Raw genomic sequence first — 20,926 nt, 5'->3', positions numbered from 1 at the left:
TTGACAATTTTCCATTTTCAGCTGTTTCCAAAGTAGCCAGTCAAGTATGTCTCAGCACTAGCATGATATAAAAAGTGACACTGCAGCTGAACGAAAAAGGAACCAAAATTCACTTTGTGCATAAGTTAAAGTCCTAATTGGATTTGTGCTGTCCTCCCATTTTGTTCTTGGAAGATTAAATGCTACATGTGTAAGTCTGCCTAAATAGGTAGCTTAAACTTCTGCCAAAATGTCTGCAGCAGTTTGTCAATAAAGTTTAATCCTTTTTTTAATTAAAAAAAAAAAGAGAGAGTGAGAGTGTGCTGACCCTCAAGGGCTTTTCCTGGACAGGTACCCTCCCCCTGGTTGTCTTCTCTGGAGGAAAGCAAACCCTTCAGACGGCCACAGTAGAAGCGGTAGAGGCCCAGGAAGCCATCCAAGGGCTCTCGTACAAGGTCGGGAGTTTTGAAGAAGCCTGAGGTCTAGACTGAATCAATGAGCGAATGCCACCCCGAAAAGACCGTGTCCACTGGGCGGGGTCAGGGAAATCAATAAACCCCGCACGTGCAAACACGGCTCACAGAAGCAGCGACCACGGGAAGAAAATTCAGTAGTGGCCCAGTCCTGTGGTGGCACAGATGGATTCAAAACTTAAGAAAAAGTTTCAGTTATTTATTATTATCAGTTATTTATTTATTATCCGACAGCAATTGAAAGTTTGTTTGTTACTGTCCAAATAAATAAATAAATAAAATAAAAAAATAAAACCGCGCCTGGCACAGGAGGAAGCAGCAACATTCATGGCCGAGTTCCCTACGCCGGCCGGGCTCCCTGCCCGTCACAGCCATGCTCGACTTCTTCACTATCTTCTCCAAGGGCGGGCTTGTGCTCTGCTGCTTCCAGGGCGTGAGCGACTCATGCACTGGACCCATGAATGCGCTGATTCGCTGGGTCCTGCTGCAGGAACGGGGAGGTGACAATTCTTTCACCCATGAGGCACTCACTCTCAAGTATAAACTAGACAACCAATTTGAGCTGGTGTTTGTGGTTGGTTTTCAGAAGATCCTAACGCTGACGTTTGTAGACAAACTGATTGGTGATGTGCACTGGCTTTTCCGAGACAAGGACCACAGGGAGATCCAGCAGCACAGTGGCCCGAGTCTACTGAATGGCACCTTTGACTTCCAGAATGACTTTCTGTGGCTTCTTCGGGAAGTGGAGGACAGCAGTAAGATCCGCGTTCCTGCTACCAAGAAGAAATTTGAAGATTCTGAAAAGGCCCAAAAACCTGTGAGATCCATGATTGAGACACGGGGGGAGAAGCCCAAAGAGAAAGTAAAGAACAACAAAATATGGGACCTAAAAGGAAGGTTCTGATGGCTCTTTGGCCACCAATAAAGCAGTCCCAGTGGACAAGTCGGGTCTCCCAGTGGGGCCAGAGAATGGAGTGGAACTTTCCAAAGAGGAACTGATAAGCAGGAAGAGAGAGGATTTCATCCAGAAGCATGGGAGGGGTATGGAGAAGTCGAGCAAGTCCAAGTCAGATGCTCCAAAGGAGAAGGGCCAAAAGGCACCCAAGGTGTGGGAACTTGGTGGCTATGTTAACAAGGAAGTCCTGGATTACAGTCCTCCTAACAACAACGGAACCCCTGAGGCTGCCCCCTTGTCTGAGGACATCAACTTGATTGGAGGGACTGGGCCTGGGGGGGCAGCTTCAGGATCTGGACTGCAGCAGCTCAGATGATGAAGGGGTCTCTCAGAACTCCACCAAACTGAGTGCTACCAAGGGGACTCTGGGTGGCATGTTTGGGATGCTGAAGGGCCTTGTGGGTTCCAAGAGCTTGAGTCGCAAAGACATGGAATCTGTACTGGACAAGATTCGTGACCATCTTATTGCTAAGAATGTGGCTGCAGACATTGCTGTCCAGCTCTGTGAATCTGTTGCCAACAAGCTGGAAGGGAAGATGATGGGGACATTCAGCACGGTGACTTCCACAGTAAAGCAAGCATTACAGGAGTCCCTGGTGCAGATCCTGCAGCCACAGCACCGCATGGACATGCTGAGGGACATAATGGATGCCCAGGGTTGCCAGCGCCCTTAAGTTGTGAATTTCTGTGGTGTGAGCAGAGTGGAGAAGTCTACCAGTCTTGCCAAGATTTCTTTCTGGCTATTAGAAAATGGCTTCAGTGTGCTTATAGCTGCCTGTGACACATTTCTTGCTGGGGCTGTAGAGCAGCTGCATACACATACTTGGCATCTGAGTGCCCTACACCACCCGGAGAAGCATAGTGGTCGCACTATGGTGCAGTTGTTTGAAAAGGGTTATGGCAAGGATGCTGCTGGCATTGCCATGGAAGCCATTGCCTTTGCACGTAACCTAGGCTTTGATGTGGTGCTGGTGGACACGGCTGGCCGCATGCAAGACAATGCCCCTCTGATGACTGCCATGGCCAAATTCATAACTGTCAATACACCTGACCTGGTGCTGTTTGTGGGGGAGGCCTTAGTAGGCAATGAAGCCGTGGACCAGCTGGTGAAGTTCAACAGAGCTTTGGCTGACCATTCAATGGCTCAAACACCTCGGCTAATTGATGGCATTGTCCTCACCAAATTTGACACCACTGATGACAAGGTGGGAGCTGCTATTTCTCTGACATACATCACAAGAAAATCCATCGTCTTTGTGGGCATTGGCCAGACCTACTGTGACCTACGCAGTCTAAACGCCAAGGCCTTCATGAAGGCTTAATATTGGCTCTTGTCCAATACCAAATCGCCACTTTCCCCAAGCCCCTCATCCTGTGGCAAGAATGTGCTTTAGAGTATGTGAGCAACTGGTCTTCAGTGTAGTACAAGGGCAGAGTAAGGGGACTTCCAGTGGCTTGCAGCTCCTTCTAACCCCATGCCTTGTCCAACCCAGCCTCCATCTGCTAGGAGGGCCTAATCATGTTACGATCACCGCCCACCGACTCCCCTGTCCTATTCAGGCAGCCCCCTTACACTTTTCCAACAGACTGTCTCATTACAGCTTTGACCAATGGTTGGAACACCCAACATCAGAAATGTTAGAACTTTGTTCCTCAGCATGGTCATGGATCGCCTGGGCCTAATGAGCAGGCTGCAGTGCTAGCACCTTTTGGTTAGAGACTTGTGGCACCAGTGCTGGGTCTTGAAATGGTAGCTCTTCCTCGGACACACAGGGTGACACCCACCTCACTATGGCAGTGTATGGCCTGTTTTTAATTGCTGCTAATTCTAATTCTGATGACTCTTATCCCATTGATGTCCCCAAAGCAACAGAAAGGCCACAGTGATTTCTTGAAATTAAATGGATAATGAGTCTCCACCTCACTCAGAACTGAGAAACAAAGGGAGCCAAGCTGCAGTGTTGCCTTCCAACTGGACCCCACAACTAAGGTCCAGGTGTAACCTTTGCATGTTCCCCTTCCCAGGAAAAAAGCTGTCAGAGGCTATCAGTTGTTCCCTCCCCAGCTCCATCCTTCACCTCCTGACCAAATCCTAGCTTTTCCCCATCCCTCTCCACAGTGCCTGGTAGACAAGTGCTATACTGAAGAATACAAACCTCTGTTAAGACCTGTCCTGTAGGGCCCGGCGGCGTGGCCTAGCTGCTAAAGTCCTCGCCTTGAATGCCCCAGGATCCCATATGGATGCCGGTTCTAATCCCGGCTGCTCCACTTCCCATCCAGCTCCCTGCTTGTGGCCTGGGAAGGCAGTCAAGGACGGCCCAAAGCTTTGGGACCCTGCACCCCTGTGGGAGACCTGGAAGAGGTTCCTGGTTCCTGGCATCGGATCATGCGCACTGGCCTGTTGTGGCTCACTTGGGGAGTGAAACATCGGATGGAAGATCTTCCTCTCTGTCTCTCTTCCTCTCTGTATATCCGGCTTTCCAATAATAATAAATCTTTAAAAAAAAAAGAGAGACCTGTCCTGTAGCTTGGTATTACAGATGTGCTATTAGTGCAATAAGGTAAAGGCTGTCTGCCCAGAGAAATACATAATTCATATAAGAAAATAAATTTCATAAACAAACTGCCAAAAAAGAAAAAGAAATGTTTAATAAACTTAGAATGGTGGGTTTATTAAACTATAGTGTTATTTACAGCCATAATACATCAATGACAAACATAATAATGTATTTTCATGGCATGCTACAACAGAAGTTTTATTCATTCAGAAAACATTGGCAAAATAAATTTCAATTGCAAATTTACAGATACAAGCTTCAAAGTATAAAGTTGTATATAACAAAAATACAAGTAATATTTATAACAATAACTCACAGATACAAACTGATGATAAACTACAAGTTCACAAAATATTGTAAACATTTTGCACACTTGTCAGTCCTTTCTCTTAGGCAAAGTGCTCTTTTGATGACGAAAAAATTAACAGATACATACTAGAGTGAACTATTTCCAGACAATACAAAAGAAAAGGTTTTGATTTTTTTTCTTGTAAACATGAGCTTTACAAAAAAAATGAATAATTGATAAAAGTGTCTTGCAGGCCAACTATAGATACATATCTGGGCAGCAAAGTGATGTTGGAAATGCTTTGGGTGTTAAATAAAAAAAATTAACATTAATATATTTTAGTGATATTTTATACATAATAAATGAGAAGTTTATATCCTTAATCATTTGTTTCTATCCCTGAAGGAAAAGGAATTAGATATGACTTATTGGCAGTTGTGTCACTGAATGGGGTATCAAGGGTTGGAGTCCAAGAGTTGTTGGTGAATGAACATCTATATAACTATGCAGCACAGTCAGCATTGTCTCATCTTGGGGCACATAGTCAGAATAAGCCATTTCTTCTAGCATGGGTGGAGACAGCCTGAAGGGCGGGACGGCTGTGACTGGGGCAGAGGATGAGTGATTCGGACTCACATGTTTCTTGTGGCGAGCTCAGAGTCTGGTTGGACACTGTCCCCTGTGCCCCCGCTGTGGCATCAGCTGCATAAAACACTTTGTTGCTGCAAGGGGATGTGCTTTTTGGCAGTTAGTGGGCTCCTAGGACTGGTCTGTTGAACTGCCGTCCATAACTCCCTTATGTCATTTATTGCAGTAATAGCAGGTGGGATAGAAGATTCTAAGAATGCTATCCCAGGCCTTTCATAAGGACACTTTGGGTTGATGAGTATTCTGAGTGAGAATTAAACATGGGTTATGCTTTCAAAGAGGGAATCTCTTGAACTGCGGTTATGCAACAAGGTGGAGTAATCCACCATGGGGGGAGGGTGTAGGGAGGGGTGGGGAGAATCCCAGTACCTATGAAACTGTATCACATAATACAATGTAATCAATGAATAAAACAAAAAAAGAGAATTAAACATGGGGAACTCAGATGTCATCCAACAATAATTAGGGCAGCCTATAGTTATGGTCCTGTGACTGAAAGCCAACATGACCTATATAGGCATTAGGTTCCAATGAATGAGGTTGCCGGGATCTCTTAAAGCTAGTTATGCCATCTTACAGAAGTGATAGGGGATGCAAGATTTATTGTAATATCAATGAAATACCTTTCTAATAGAGTGCTAGTGAAGGATTCTGAAATTCAGATGTAGTTTACTTTACATAGCAAATATTCAGTTCTTTCTCAGGCAGTAAAATTGTTTTGTGTTGTGATTTTTTTCAAGTTGTAGTTTCTAATTTGCAGATCCTAGATGAGATGTTGAGACATGACAGTTTAAAATAGCTTATTAGGTTTTTCACCAAAAATCATGGTTAAGTAAAAAGGAAAGTAATTTAAAGGATGCTGTTACAGACTGCTTTTTTTCCTTGTGATATGTTGCCTAAACATGTGTTATAAATATGTGTGTCTATGTTGCATTGGGTCTACATATTAACAATTGCTTAACAACTGTATTTTAATTGACTTACATTAAACACTCATGTAAATGAAAAAATATTAAAGTGATATTTTGTGTTTTAGCTCACTTATATAAATGTTGATAAAGTAAAAGTGTCTTTAAATTTGCTGACAGATGTTTATGCCTGGTTTGATTCTATCAAACCAGTATGGTTGATTATATCTGATAGATGTTTAAGATCACAAAAATATAAATTTAACCTCATATTATGTCAAAGTACATTAATTTTTTCTCTGTCATCACAGTCTTCTGAAAATATTTGTACTGTTTTCCACACTACATTTTTGTAGGTATAAGGATTCCTCCCTCCCCCCACCCTTCCTTCCTCCCCATCTCCTTTTCCCACCATTTTCGCTGTATTATTACAATAGTATAATATCTTTGTGCAATTTGTAAGTTAATTGTATCATGACATGAGAATTACAGCCAAAGGTAATAAGTCTGGTGTCATAATTTAAAGGAATATTTTAAATTTTCATTGGGAGCCCTCCTTTCATTTGGAAATAGAGATGCATACTGCATAGCTCCTTTACTTCCTGCTGTGCTAGTCTCATGTAGTGCATGTTTATTAATATATAAAGCATTTGGTTAATATATTAATATGGGATTATGTACACACATGTTATATATTCTTACGTGTATGTAATACACATAATTTTCATATTGATTGTCTTAGAACATAATATTTGTCTTTTTGTGACATCTAGTTCACTAAGCAAAATGGTTTCCAGCGGGGACCATTTGGTTGCAAATTGAAAGGTTCATCCAACCCGACCCATTTGTTATTCCTATTTTCTTTGTTACAAATTGTAGGTTATAAGGTTTCCATCCATTCCTTCTCTTCCCTCCCTTCTCCTTCCCACCACCCCCACTATCCATGCTATGCTAGTTATATAGTCTTTCAGCTGTAGTTTCATCTCAGTGTCCTGCTTTTTGTGCGTGTCATGACACTGTAGGTATAAGCAATGTAGAGAGTCTAACATCTCATCATCAATGTATATTTAGCAGTTTTATTGGGGGCCTACTTTTATTCGGGAGGAGAGGTGCATGCTGCCATTCTTTGCTAATACTCTGGGCTCCATTACACGGTATGCTTATCAGAATGCAAGTATATACTTGTTTAGTATATTCTGTTCATTTTGTAATTTGTGTGACAGTTTTCTTATATATCAGAGGACAAATGATGTGTTTTGTGTTTTGCTTTTTGTTTTTGTTTTTGTTTTTGTTTTGCATTGAGCACAATGGTCTGCAGTTGGGACCATATTGTTGCAAATGGCAGAATTTCATGTAGTATTCCAGCATGCAAATGTACCACATTTTCCTTATCCATCCCTCTTTTGACAGGCATCTGGGTTGATCCCATGTGTTCACTATTGTGAATTGTACTAATATAAATATAGGATAGCAGATCACTCTCTTGAATAAAAGCAACCGTTTCCTTAAGATATATTCCCAGGAGTGGGATAACTGAGTCATGTGGTAGATAAATTTTCAGTTGTATGAGCACTCTCCATAGTGGTTATACTGGTTTACATTCCTGACATCACTGTGCTTTTCTTTACATATGCTTGCCAACAATTATTGTTTGCCAATCTCTTTAAGAAGAGCATTGCCCACTGAGTTAGGTCAAACTTTACTGTAGTTTTAGTTTGAATCTCCCTAATAACTAGGAAACCTGAACAGTTTTTCATCTGGTTATTATTCTTTAGCATTTCATCTTTTGAAAAATGTCTGTCCCCTTTTTGTTGTGTAGAGTGCAAATACTTTCTCCCATTCTGTTAGTTACATCCTCATGCCAGTGACAATTTCCCTTGCTGTAAAGAAGCTTCCTTGGTTTGATGTGATCCTATTTGTTTATTTTGGCTTTATCTGTGTGAGCATAGTATGTCTTTTCTAATAAATCTTTGCTTACACCTATTCCTTGTAGGACATTCCCTGTATTTTGCTCTAGTAGTTTGTTGGTATTTGATTGTAGGTTAGATCTATGATCCACTTAGAGCTGGTTTTTTATAAGGTGAAAGATAAGGGTCTAGCTTCTGACTTTTGCAGGATGATATCCAATTGTCCAAACAGCATTCGTTGAACAGAATATCCTTTTTCCTTGGTTGTTTCTATTTCTCTCACTGAAGCTTAATTCTCTATAGATGTGTGTGATCACATCTGTGTTTGCTATTATATTCCACTGATCATCTTCCCTGATTTTGTACCAGGACCAGACTTTTGATTACTACTGCTCTCTAGGGCATCTTGAAATTTGGTGTTGTGATTCCACCAACTATGTTTTTATTGTTAAAACAGTGTTGCCTATTTGGGGCCTCCTGTGTTTCCATACACATTTTTCCATCAGCTTTCATATTTCTAAGAAGAATATTGGCATTTGGGGATCATGTCGAATCTGTAGAATTACTATTGGTGATATGGACATTTTGATAAAGTTTTTCTGCCAATCCATTAACATGGCAGAATTTTGCATCCTCTAATTTCTTCTTTTATATCTTTGTTTAATTATTTATAATTTTCAACATAGACCATAGAGGTCTGTTTCAGTTTTGGTTAAGTTTTATGCAAAGGTATATAAGTTTAAAGTTATTTTCCATTATTTTTTTTTATTTAACTTCATTAATTACATTGTATTATGTGACACAGTTACATAGATACTTGGGTTCTCCCACCCCTGCCCAAACCCTCCCACCATGGTGGATTCCTCCACCTTGTTGCATAACCACAGCTCAAGTTCAGTTGAGATTCCCCCATTGCAAGCATACACCAAACATAGAGTCCAGCATCTTATTGTCCAGTCAAGTTCAACGTCTTCTTAGGTATACCCCACATGTTTGCCTTAATTTAAGATGATATGATGTTATGTATAACATGTTATGTTTTGAATGTTATATGTTGTGTATAAACTAAATTGAAGTATAGGTGAGGTGGTCACAGAAGGTGGCTGGGAACTCGTATTTACTTTCAACATGTTGGTTACTCATTACTATGTCAATTAATTCCATAATGATGTAAATTTTTGCTGATGGTATGATGGAGCTTTCAATTGACTGGGATAATACTCTGCTAGCTCTATTTTCCATTATTTTGAAGAGGATAGATATTAGCAGTTCTTTCTCAATTATAGCATTGTTTGTGTATACTCAAGGCATCAATTTATAGTCATTGATTTTGTATCCTGCTGCCTTGCCAAACTCTCTTATGAAAATCAGCTTGGGAAATTGAAGATTAAAAGCTCTCAACTGTTTATATTCTTGCCCTTTTTTTTATGTGCGTAAATGGTAACCGTTGTCATGTAACCAAGCCCACCTGCTTGGCCACCTGCCTGCAACTGTTACATAATGGCTTTCCTTTGACCTGCTGTAAACTGTAAGGCTGATATAAGGAACTGAGGGGATAGGTAGGCACAGCTGTTAGTGGATGAGGCTAATAGTGGATACAGCTCTGTGTTTATGTGTAACTATGTATGGATGTATGTAAGTATATCTATATGTGTGTGCATGTGTGACCAACACCATGGAACCAAGGGAGAATATCTTATGTGATCTCACCACTTTGTGTTCATACTGGTTGTTCATTATCCATTTCCCATTGTTGGCATGAATACAAGCAGTGAGTTAGGACACTCAGGGACATTATACATATACATACATATATATATATATATATATATATATATATATATTACATATATATATTGCATATATATATATTATTGATTACATTGCATTATGTGACACAGTTTTATAGGCACTGGGATTTCTCCCCTCCCAAAACCCAACCCATGGTGGATTCCTCCACCTTGTTGCATTACCACAGTTCAAATTCAGTTGAGATTCTTTCATTGCAAGCATCTACCAAGCATAAAGTCCAGCATCTTATTGTCTAGATAAGTTCAACGGTTTCTTGGGGAGACCATCTCTGGTCTGAAGGTAGAACCGGCAGAGTATCATCCTGATCAATTAAAAGCCCCAACATTACATCAGTAACAATTTATAACGTTATGGAATTAGTTGACATGGTATTGAGTAACCAATATGTTATAAGAGAAAAAAAAAAAAAGAATGCAAGTTCTGAACCACATCCTGTGACTTCTACATTGACATTTCAATTATTAGTTTATATACAACAGGGTTATATACACCTTAAAATTGCTCTGGATTACTATTCAGCTGTCTCATGTCTATTTTAATTTTAGTATTTAGCAGTTTATAGCCTTGAAGCATGATTTTGCTGAACCTGGCTGTTTTTCGCATAGTCTAACTTGATAACTCTAACAAGACTATGTCAACAGTTTAGGTGAACAGTTTTAGGAGGGGTGTGCCGAGAAATCTTCAATACCCTAGTGAGGAGTAGCTAATCTTTGTGTCCCACCCAATGAGTTATAAGTGCATCCCTGCTGACATTTTCCTGTCTGTTTCTAAGCTTTCCTTGTTCTTCTCTGTCTATACTAGTTTTTTGTTTGTTTGTTTTGAGGGGTTTCTGGAGTGATCCTGATGGTCATTACGAGAGAGGGTGGGGACCGAAAGTCGGAACCAGGCAAGGAACAGAGAAAGCTCCCTTCCCTAGTCCCGAAGGAAGTTTACTGCTCTTCTGTTTCTGTGGACCGCCCAGTGCTCCTGGTTGTCATTCTGATGACCATGGATCCTGCAAGGCAGGACTTGGGCTTCTTCCATCCCATGTGTTAGATCCAAATGGGGGTGGGTGAGCTCAGAGTTGTCGGCCTCCAAAGGCACTCCAATTCCCCATCGTCTCCTTGTCTGTTGGGATGTAGTCCTTGGTGCTCATACTGATAGTCCTTGGTGAGGATCTGGGAGTCTTCAGGGTTGTGATCCAAGCCTCTTCCTGTCCACCTGCTCCACTCTAGGGTTCCCCCCCACCCGCTCTGTGCATATGACCTCTTGTTAAGAGGTTGTTAGGATGTCTCCTGATTACCCCATATGCCTTTGTAGTTTTGCTATTGTCTAATGCTGATTCGAGTCTGTTCTCTATGAGTTACCAGTTTTGATCCTCATAGGTTATACTTCCCGTCTTCCTCACACCTTGTAAGGTGATGTAAGATTTCAGGGACATAATATTAAAACTCAAATAATCACACAGCTGAAGTAGAAAATGATACAGCTGCTGGTACATGAGGACAACTAAGAGATTCTAGAGAGAGAACAATTAAGCCAGCAAGAAGTAGAGATAGCACAGCTGCTGAGAGGCAGAAACAAAATTAAGTGCCATCTATACCTCAGAAGTGAAGGATTGCTGTCGTATGAGTTACAAGCAGTACCCAAATGCCACCCCACAGTTTTAATGGTTGTGTGTCCTGGTGGTGAGGACAATGCTAAGGCTAGAATGTTATTCTGGGACTCAGTCTACCCAGTGCTGAGGTGTAGGGGCAGATGGAGTTCTCTCCTTGGAATTAAATCCAAAATTTAAAAAAAAAATGTTTATGTGTACCCATTCATGTACCTACAATATACTATCATCTTATATCATGGGTTGACAATAACTGGTCTGTTGGCCAATGTTTGTAACAATATATGTGCTACATGATGTAAAAATGGAGTGATAATTTGTGACTGTTGTTCATTTAAAACCAGTTACTATTCCATGACACAGAATCATCTGGAGTATTGCCCTAAAAAATGAAAAATAGAATTTAGGGGACATAGAGATATACATTGTTGGCACAGTCAGCCTAAAGAAGTGGAAGGTTTGCTTTCAGTGTGGTGACGTGTGGTGACCAACACATCAAATGTATGTGCTACAGGCAATGAATTGGCAGCTAGGTATGCAGGAACTTTAGTAAAGAAGTGGCCAAGGACAAGGAAAACACTGAATTTAGATATGTAATGATTGCACTGGACTAGAGTCTTTAGTATTCTGAAATCAAATTGAGATGGGAATATTCCATATTATATTCTATATTATTTGCTATGATTTAGTGCTTTAAATGGAATTATTTTGAAGGCTTTTGTGCTTTTTGGATATAATATACATCACTTTGCTTACTGTTTTCATGAAGACATTTCTGGAAGATGAGGCACTTGTCATTTGTAATGTGTGAAAGCCTACAGTGATGGACAACGTAGTGTAAAATGTTAAGGAAGAGAAATGACACCTTAAGTCACTGCCTGGAATGCTGTCATCCCATTTATGAGTGTAAATTTGAGTACTAGCTGCTCCAGTTCTGATCCAGTTACTTGCTATTGAAAGAAGCAAAGGGTAGCTCAACCCCTTGGCCTTCTGTACCCACTTAGGCAACCTAGATGAAGTTCCTGGCTCTTTCCATCTTCCTGGTCCAGTCACAGCATTTTTTGAGTGTGAACCAACAGATGGAAGACTCTCTCTCTCTCTCTCTCTCTCTCTCTCTCTCTCTCTCTCTCTCTCTTTCTCATTCCCCTTTTGGGAGTGTAGGAAAGCAAAGATATTTAAGGCATATGTAATGCCAAGGTCTTAGCCCTGCCATTCACTGGCTGTAAAACCTAAATGCTTCATAAATTACAGGTTTCTTTTCTGGAAATGTAGATATGTCAACATAATGTTCACCTTCATTAAAGGATATCGGATGTTTCAGTAAGTCTGGAATAAATATGAGTTAGCATTCCTTTATAATAGGAATGCTAATGAAACAGAAGCCATTGCCAGTTGTAAAAAATCCTATTGCTGAATTGCTAATTTGATTTTTAAAAATATTTTGCTTGTGTTCTTACTGGGATAATTCAGATGAAATACAGAAAATAAACCAGAAAATTGACTTGAAATTGTGAACCTGCAATTTAATCTCTTACTTGTCATTTACTTCACTATAGGCTTTTGCAGTTTCCAAACCACTCTGGGATTCAATTCCCGAACATAAAAAGAGAACAATAGAATCTATGGAAATATGTTTTGCATGTTAGTTGCAGTTTATTGCTGGCATAGATGTTTCCAGCAAGGAAACAGGCACATGGAATTTGGCTACAAAAACTTGGCTATATGTCACTATTACTAACAAAAGTTGTGCTATTCACTTCCCATTTTAGTAGCCTATGAAGCACTATTGATGCCTGATTAAGGTGCAGCCATTTGTTAAAGGATTTGGGACAAAAAATGAGAGGAAATAAGCATTTTCTAGGTAGCTCTCATTACCCTCAACATAATGAGTGCTTCACATATATCACATCCTTCTTGTATTTCACAAAATTCTACAGATGAGTGCTCTTGAGGTGGCTGCCTGGGTTGCTAACAGAGGGGAGTTGACCAGGGCTGCCAACTTTCATGTAACAAGCCCAGATGGTCTATGTGAAAGATCTGCCCACAGTATGACAGCTCCAAATGGGCGATGCAAAACCCCTGCAGTGTGGTGTGGCAGGCATGGACAGTGCCTGCCTAAGGCCCTGGCATATGCCACCATTCAGGTCATGCTGCACCACTCAAGCCTTTTTCTGTGAACTGCCATACCTGCCTTCTGTGCACCATCATGTTCCCCTCTTCCCTTCAGTGTAGAGGAAACCATAAGCTTGGCAATGTTGCAAATTCAGAACCAACCTCAACTGGACGTACACAGCATGATTGCAGCCTGCCTTTCAGCAGTGATATTTAGGTAATTATCTCATAATAAAATTTCTTTGGTTGGCACTTTCATCTCCATCATGCCCTTGATGTCCTTATACTTTAGGGAGTTCTAGAAATGGCACAGGGCCTAGCTTGATGGCCTAGCAGCTAACATCTCACCTTGAACACACCGGGATCCCATATGCATGCCGATTCTAATCCTGGCGCCCTGTTTCCTATCCAGTTCCCTGCATGTAGCCTAGAAAGTTAGTTTTGATGGCTCAAGCACTTGGGAGCCGGCACCTGTGTGGGAGACCCAGAAGGGCATCTGGGCTCCTAGCTTTGGATCGGTGCAGCTCCAGCAGTTGCGGCTGCTTGGGGAGTGAATCAATGGACGGAAGATCTTCCTCTCTGTCTCTTCTCTCTGTATATCTGACTCTCCAATAAAAATAAATGAATCTTTAAAAATGTATCCTTTCTATCCTGCAATCAACAGTAGACTGTGAGTGAATGTGTAGCCTCTGCCAGGGAGGTTTCTGTATACAGCCATATCATGGGAGGAAAGGAAATGGAGATAGCACCACAAATCCCTAACACAATAAAAATAAATAAATCTTTTTAAAAAAGAAAGGGCACAGAAATGGATGGTACTTAAGCCTCAACCAAAAACTCCACAGTCCTCAGCTATTCAACTAAAACACACACTAGAATGCCAGTCCTAATATGTTGGTGTTTCTTTCTTATCTGTTCTCTGTTATCAGAATCAGTTTTTTTCTGGACAGGAAAAAATAATTCCACAAACCATAAGTGACATCCAAAATGTTACATGTTCCTTACTGAATAGTAAATGCATCATATATTATCTCACTCAACTAATACCCTGATAGTTTATTTTATGATTCATTTTGGTTGTACCAGAAAAGCTAACCACTAATGGCTTAAGTAATTGAGTTGTTTATTAGATGCTAGCAGTTAAGCCCTTTGAGTATAACTGTATCCTAGGTCACACATTTAACATTACCTGGTTGCAAGTTCTTCATTACCTCATGACCGGTGGACTTTTAATGTGCATTTAACGTATGAGGAAAGTGAGGAGAGAAAAAGCACAAAGAAAATTTCTTTATTCTGTTTCTAATTCTTGCAGAGCAATTATCAGGAATCAGTTGTCAACAATGATCAGTGTAACTCCATAGTTACCAGTATGAATCTTGGGAATAGGGACAACGAGAAAAGCAGAATTCTACAAATAAGCTGTTTTTCTTTTTTTTTTAAGAGCTTCAGACTTACAGACAGCTTGTAATGATAGTACAGAGAGATCTCAAACACCACATTGCCAGGCTGCCTCTCATATTAGAATGGTACATTGATTAGAATTAATGATCCAGTGCTAATGATGTCAAGTACTGACTCCAGTTCCCATATTTACCCATAATGTGTTGTTGCTTTTCCAAGATTGCATTTGAGTTATGTAATTACAAAAATTTGTCATGTCTCCTTAGATCCTTCTGGGCCAGGATGCTTTTATTCTTTTTTATTCTTTGTCTGCATGACAACTGGCTAGATACTTTGTAGAGTGTTCCAGAATGGAATCTGAAGTCATTACCAGACTGGGATTATAGTCTATGAGAAGAACATCACAGGCTGAAATGACACTCTTATGACATAATGTTATAATTTTAAAGATATGTAATTTATTGGCTAAATGTAGGTTGTACAAAGTGACTTTACTCCAAGTAATTTAATGTGGGAAAGGTAGGAGGAGACAACCACATTGCGGATGCTTGTGCTGGCCTTGTTGCATCAGGTGGCCAGTGTCCACATCAGCAGTCACACACCATCTGGACAGCATCTAGCCTTCAGGCAACATAGTTCAGGGAAGTACTGACCATTGTGAAGTCCTCTGCAAAGTTCCCAACTCAGCTTAAATACATAGGAATATCAGAAACTTCCTGGTCCAATGATAAACCTTGGTATGACTCTCCAGAACTGTGAAGGTTGTTAAAACAAGGAAAGCCTGTGAAACAGTGCTTCCCAAGAGTAAGCAGGGGTGACAAGATTAGTAAATGTCAAGTGCATCAAAGATTGGATCATGAGATAGAACTAACAAAATCTGTACTTGCACGTACATGTGTTATAATGGTGTCTCTATATCAATTCATCAACCATGACACATATTACATAATAGTGTAAGAAATAGTAGTTTGCACACATTACATGATGAGAAAGAACTACATGAAATTCCTCTATATTGATCTTGATTTGTAAATATAAAGTTTTACTGGACAACTAAGCCTAGTTTTTTGTAAAATAGATAATTTTGAAATAATCAGAATTTTTTTGCTGTTTGGATAAAAAACATAGTCAACTTAGAAAAAGTATCTGGGTGAAGATATAAATGATTCACACTACTGAAATTAATAAGCTAAATATATGTCTTAAAGAGAGAAAAACCAAACCCTGTAATAGAAAAGAAGCAATTACAATGCAGAAGAAATGAGAGGAGGAGACACACAAGGAGTAATTTCCCATCCACTGGTTTACTTCCTGGCTGCAAGAGCCAGAGCCAAACCAATCCAAAGCTGGAGTCCGGAACTTCTTCTGGGTCTCCATCAAGAGTTCAGGGGCCTGGCCCAGTGCAGTAGCTCAGTGGCAAAAGTCCTTGCCTTGCATGCACTGGGATCCCATATGGGCGCTGGTTCTAATCCCAGTGGTCCTGTTTCCCATCCAGCTTCCTGCCACTTGGGGAGTGAAACACTGGATGAAAGATCTTCCTCTCTGTCTCTCCTCCTCTCTGTATATCTGACTTTGTAATAAATAATAAATAGATCTTTAAACATAAAAAGGAGAGTTCAGGGGCCTAAGGATTTGAGTCATCTTCCACTGCTCTCCCAGGTCATAAGCAGGGAACTGGAGCGGAAGTGAGGCAGCCAGGACTTGAACTAATGTCCATGTGGATGGCTGTGCTGCAGGCAGGCAATTAGGGCACTTTGCTGCTGCACAATGTCCCCCCACACCCGCTCCCCACCACACACACATTTTAACTGGAAAGCTGGTTCTGTTAGCTGAGTCTGGGTCTTGCTCTGTGTGTTATGATTTTAAAAAAAGAAAGAAAGGGAGATTTCCTGTGTGGTAGGCAAAACGATGCTGCTGGCTCCGAGGCGGTGTGCATTCTGTGTGTATTTCAATTCCTAAGCTGGGTTGATTAAGGTCTTACCTGCTCTCACAGGTGGCTTTTTCTTCTGTCTCCAGCATGGCTGTGCACAGTGTATGTGCCACAGGCTACTGCGGTTTTAAATTGTCTCTTAGTATCAAGTTCCTGGAGTTTGACTTTTCACGCCCTGACCTGTCCGAGAGAGTTCTGGGACTGAGGGAGCAGAGAGGCAAAGCCAGCAGCCGACAGGGCTTCAGGAGGTCTTCTTGGCCCTTTGTGTGCCCCCATGGGGATCTCCATAAGAACCATCCCCTCTCCTTATCCCAGCTTGCTCCCTGAAAATGCCATGTGGCTCTGTCAGTTAGCTCTGGGCAGGAAGTCACTGCTGGACAATGGACAGCGGCCGCACAGCCCCAGGGGACCAGAGCCAGAGTTGATTTAGAGGCCACAGGAGCGCCATTAGCTGTCTCCATCTGATCTCTTCCCCCTTCTTGTTTCCTCCCTGACCTCTGTGCATTCCTGTTCCTCCTCTGTGACCCTGGCTCCCGTGGAACCTCTGTGGCTTGTCCTCCAGGCACCCGGCTGGACCTTGCCAGTCACACCGATACCGCCTTGCATAGGATGCACATTGCATCTTGCTCCTCCTAGAGTCCCCAGGAGCCGACATAATGCGTGGTATGTTTGGAAATCTTCCATTATGCTTTAGAATGAGTTCAGTTCTCCTTCCCTGTGTCCATTTCTCTTCTCTTGTCCCCCATTCTGGCCACACCAAGCCTTGGCCTGGTCAAGCACTTGCAAGTGCCAGGGTCCAACCAGGGCCTCTGCCTGGCAAAATGCTGCTCCCAGTGGCTGTGGCTACCTCATCAGCAGGTGTTAGTTTCTCCAGCAGGCCTCCAACAGGCCTCCAGCAGGCCTCCCTTCATCACCCCACCCCACCACTCTTCATCCGTGTTGCGGTCACAGCGTTAACACTCTATTGCTGCTGGGGGTTAAAGCTCCAGGAGGGCTCCAGGGGCGGGAACCCTGAGAATGAGTGAGAATGTGTACTCAGGAGGCCACCGGCCTTTGCACCTGTCCTCACCCAGCCTCCCCTCCCTGGTCCCGGTCTGCGGAGTGGATGATGATGGGCCCGAGCACTGGCCAGGCTGGAAGCAGGCTCAGCCAAGAGCCTCACCACTGTGTGTGTGACATCCCTGGGGGAGACAACAGCACTCATACCCTGCCAAGCCTCAGCTCAGTGGTGAAGATATGAGGGTACAGCATCTCCCATGAAGCAGAGCGCCAGTGCCTGGGGGAGTTGGTGCAGACACGGAGTCTGCAGGTCTGTTAAACTGCCTGGACACCTTGGCTGCCCAGAGCACCTTCCTCTGTGTCAGCAACAGCAGCAGCATGGGGAGGGGGGACTTCTGCGAGAGGTGGGACTGCCACTGGGGCTCTTGTTCTAATCAGTCAGCCCCAGGGAGTCTTGGGGGCAAGCCCTGGGGCACGGGGAGCCAGCCCTGTACCCCTCTTTCTCATACTCACTCTCATCCCTGCATCTCACGCTGTTTTATTCTCTCCATGTGCAAATGGGCCTTCTCTGCTGTCTCATCCACCTGGCAAAGGACACCTGCTTCCCTGCCCCCACACACGTGCCCACCATGCCCCAGCTACTCACTCGCAAGAGTGGCTGAGGCTAGGCCAGGCTTCTCTCTCCATCCCAGACAGTAGGTCCTGGAATGAGGCTGTGTTTGGCTCTGATAGGCTTGTCCCATCAGGAAGATGTGTGGGGTGACCTGGTGCCTGCTGGCTGCTGGGAGCATCTCAGAGCACCCTGGTGAGGGTTGCGGTGTTGGGGAGGGGCTGGGCAGAGCACCTAGCAGGTGACCATGACCATAGCTGTTTGGGGTGAATAGGTTCCCCAGTGTTCCAGGGTCACAGGGTGCTGGGGGCCAGGTGCAGGTGATGAGAGCTGAACTTTGATGTGTAGTGATAGTCCATGGAGCAGCTAAAAATGCAGCTTCCCCACCTTGGCCCCAGGGAGCTGCTCCTGTTTGTTCCCTGTCTAGAAGATAGAATGTGGCTGGATGCTGGACGTTCCCTGTTCCACTGAATGAGAGGGAACGGGGACGGCAGGCCCAATGTTCCAGTGAGTCCCGTGGGTGAGGTGGGTGAGGCTGCATCGTATCTTCCCAAGACATCCTCTTGGTGGCCCCGCTGTGCAGCCACCTGTCCTCCTCACTGGCCGCGTGCCAGCTCCCAGGGTCAAGGAGTTGGAACCCGAGGGGAGCCATGAGCTGTTCAGGATGGAGGGACCACTTCTCAAAGCCCCCAGTCCTGAGAGGTGAGAGATCAGAGTCAGTTCTGACTCCCAGTGAGACCTGGGAATCTTTTCCTTCTCCTGACCTCAGCCTTCACAGCCCCTAGAGGATGGGTTTGCCTCAGACCAGGAGCTGTGACCCCAGATGATCCCAGGACCAACTGGGTAAGGCTAATTAGAAAACAGCCAATGGAGAGAGAATGTGGCACACGTGCTCGATGGCAGCAGGCTAGCTAAAGTTCCCCAAAATCTATCCCTGCTACTTATCACAGCATTAGAGCCCCAGACCAGGGGGTCACAGACAGCCCTTCTAGCTCTGACTTCAGCTTGGGCCCTGACGCCGGCTCCAGCTCCCTCCAGGGCACAGCCTGAGTGGCTCAGAGAGCCCCACGCCCTGGCTGCCCACAAAGGTCTCCCCGCATGGGGGTTCTGCACTCAAGGTGCAATAGTGTCAGGCCAACTTTGCCCCTCCCCCAGTTAGTGGGTGGCCCATCACTGCTTCTTCCGAGACGTCCAGGAGAGGCCATGACACTGCATGCAGAAGCATCACGTATGGCTCTCTGTGTCACATGTGAAAATGCAGGCTGCAAGGAGGGGCAAACCCTTGGGGTTGAAGGTCAAGACGCCCTACTGCTCTCTGCAGCCACCTGCTGGACCCAGGCAGGTTGCCAGTTTCTCTGGGGTTTAGCCAACCTGTCCCTGCACCTCCTACCCTCCCATGCCTTTGAACTCTGAAACCTTTCCCTCCCGTCCCTGTGGCTTCTCGTGGCCCTGCAGCATCTGCTGCTGGCTGACACTTTCCTGGTGTCCTCTTAGTCTGTCTTGTGGCTGAGTGGTCTGACGTTCCTCCAGTGTTGAAACTGGGACCAGGTTTGTTGAGTGAGTCAATGGCTCAATACACAGTAGATGCTAAGGCAGAGCCAAAGGAGAAGAACAGAACGGAGACCTGAGCACACCCTTGGCTTAGAGAAACACATACGGCTGAGTAGCTCTCATCCAAGCATTGGTGACTGGAGGGTTGGCCAGGAATGGAAGCGACAATGGCAGAAGGAAGGCAGAGCTGTGGCCTCAGGAGCATGAGCCTGCGTGGACTCTGGCTTGGTGTTGCTCAGATGGGGCCTGGGGAACTGAGGCTGAGGTTGTGTCTCCTGGGCTCCCTGTTAGATCCCTGGGCTCACTACCGGGATGTACCAGATAGTCTCAGTATTTGTTGAATGAGAGCTTTGAGGCTGGTGTTTCTGAGGCCTGATGTTGGACTGGTGATGTCACAGGAGCTATCATTAAGCCCCAGAGACTTATTCTGACCTCAGAAGGTAGACCCGCGGTTGAGGACCACAGGGAATCTGATTTGGATGTACCAGGAGGAAGAACATTTAGCCAAGAGAGGTAGTGAGGCTCCCATCATGAGTGGTATTCAAGGATTGGTGATCACTTTTCAGTGGTGCTGACTGGAGCATTGGGTCCTGGATGGGATTTCTGTCCCAGGAAGCTTGGGTCCTATCCTCTGGCTGCCTAGGGCTCCTTCAGCCTGTCCTGGTTGTGATTCTAGCGTGATCCTAACCCAGGGACTGGGCCTGCCAGGCCGGAGGCCAGCAGCAGCCGCCTTCCGGCCCTCCTTCTCAGCCCCTCCCTCCACCAGGCTTCTCTCTGATGTCTACATGTTCTTAAGCCACACAGCTGAGACAGAAATGTTAACCCAAGGGGGCCTCTTGCACATCTCGGCTCTCGCTCGGCTCACACCCAGTCATCGCTGGAAATCAGATCATCTGCCAGCAACCAGAATCGGTTTCTAAATACGGAGCATGCTTGTCTAGCGTGTGTCCAGCTGTCCTTGTGCCAGGACAGTGACCTTCTGTGACTCCGCTCCCCACTGCCCCCACAACGAGCCCGTGTCATCGGACTTCTAGACATAGAGGGCCATCCCACCAAGCGTGACACCAGCCCCGGTCATTCACGCATGCATACTTGTCGTGCTTCTGCCCCACTGCCCTGGAAAATTCTTGTGTCTGCCATGGACAGTGCTGCAGAAAGGATGGCATCTTAGCCACAAGTCTGCCCTCTAGTGTCTGATGC

At 44.0% G+C, this 20,926-nt stretch overlaps 1 long non-coding RNA gene and 1 pseudogene across 1 annotated transcript; one reads left to right on the top strand and one right to left on the bottom strand.

The window, feature by feature from the left end:
- The first annotated feature begins 810 nt into the window (after positions 1 to 810).
- LOC101518121 (signal recognition particle receptor subunit alpha-like) lies at positions 811 to 2,729 on the top strand (annotated as a pseudogene).
- Positions 2,730 to 3,216: 487 nt separating this feature from the next.
- On the bottom strand, positions 3,217 to 4,050 carry LOC131479535 (uncharacterized). Its single transcript, XR_009244946.1, has 2 exons — positions 3,924 to 4,050; positions 3,217 to 3,575 (listed from the first exon to the last, which is right to left on the bottom strand). It is a non-coding gene; the product is annotated as an uncharacterized LOC131479535 (long non-coding RNA).
- Between the last annotated feature and the right edge of the window lie 16,876 nt (positions 4,051 to 20,926).

The sequence above is a fragment of the Ochotona princeps genome, chromosome 2 (genome assembly GCF_030435755.1).
Source record: "Ochotona princeps isolate mOchPri1 chromosome 2, mOchPri1.hap1, whole genome shotgun sequence".
NCBI classification, from domain to species: Eukaryota; Metazoa; Chordata; class Mammalia; order Lagomorpha; family Ochotonidae; genus Ochotona; species Ochotona princeps.
The sequence above is the reverse complement of the archived record's forward strand: the minus strand, read 5'-3'. Positions and strand labels throughout refer to the sequence as shown.